The sequence below is a fragment of the Malaclemys terrapin genome, chromosome 4 (assembly GCF_027887155.1).
Source record: "Malaclemys terrapin pileata isolate rMalTer1 chromosome 4, rMalTer1.hap1, whole genome shotgun sequence".
In the NCBI taxonomy this organism is placed as follows: Eukaryota; Metazoa; Chordata; order Testudines; family Emydidae; genus Malaclemys; species Malaclemys terrapin.
In genome coordinates this window covers 6,867,704-6,868,650 of record NC_071508.1, presented here as the reverse complement: position 1 = coordinate 6,868,650, position 947 = coordinate 6,867,704, and positions in this window count along the sequence as shown.

Here is a 947-nt window from a genome sequence, read left to right as displayed (position 1 = left end):
CCCCTCTGAGGAGTGGGATTTTTTTTTTACCTGTTTAACTCAAATGCTAAGCGAACAGCTGGGAGAAACACTCGCTGTGTGAAAGGGGCATCAAGGTTTTAGGGCAGGCTGGCTGCAGTCGCTGTTGGTAACCAGTCAGGAAAAGCTATTGCATTTACAGAGGAGTGGAGCAGTGCGCTGTATGCATAACCCAGGCTAGCGGCACTCTGTCTGCCTCTAGTGGCGACATCACTTATAGAGATTTATCATTTCTACAGCCTCGGAGCTGCAGGAGCCCATCCTTTAGCTCAGGCTATCAAAGCCCCTGCTTTATAGCTGCCCAGAGTCAGGGCGACTCATGGGTTCAAACCCTGCAGTGGAGCTATCTAGGATGTCACTGCAATGCATGCGATAGGTGAGACATGCTGGCTTTGTGGCTGTTACCAGGTGTGAAGGGCAACAGGGACAGAAATGGGTGATCGTTGCTGGTGGGTTGAACCTTCCATTTTCCAGTCACTAAGCAATGGTCACTGTTCCCCTTGGGCCTACGCCCAAGTTTCTAGGAAGCCAGCTCCAACGGAATGACTCAACACACAGGGTTGATACTCAGGTCACTTCTCAGTAAAAGCCAATCCAAACGGCTCTGGCTGTGGGGGGGACCTGGCATGTGAGGAGGAGGGACTGGGGGAGGATCCAGTTTGCAAGGATTTGCACCACTGGCATGCCCGGGTCATAAAGACCCAGACACCTGGCTAGGAGTTGCCTATTAATCAGGGTTTGCAGCTGTTCAAACCGGTTCTGGCTGTGCACAGCGCTCTGTCTGCAAACACCAAGCAGATTGTGTTGACAAATTCTAAGGATGATTAGGAAGGGGAGTGCTGGCTGGGAGGCAGCCAACAAGCCCTGAGAGTGCCTTAAGGGAGGTTCTAAAAGGGATCCTGCCAGGCTAAAAAAGCCACAGGTCTGAT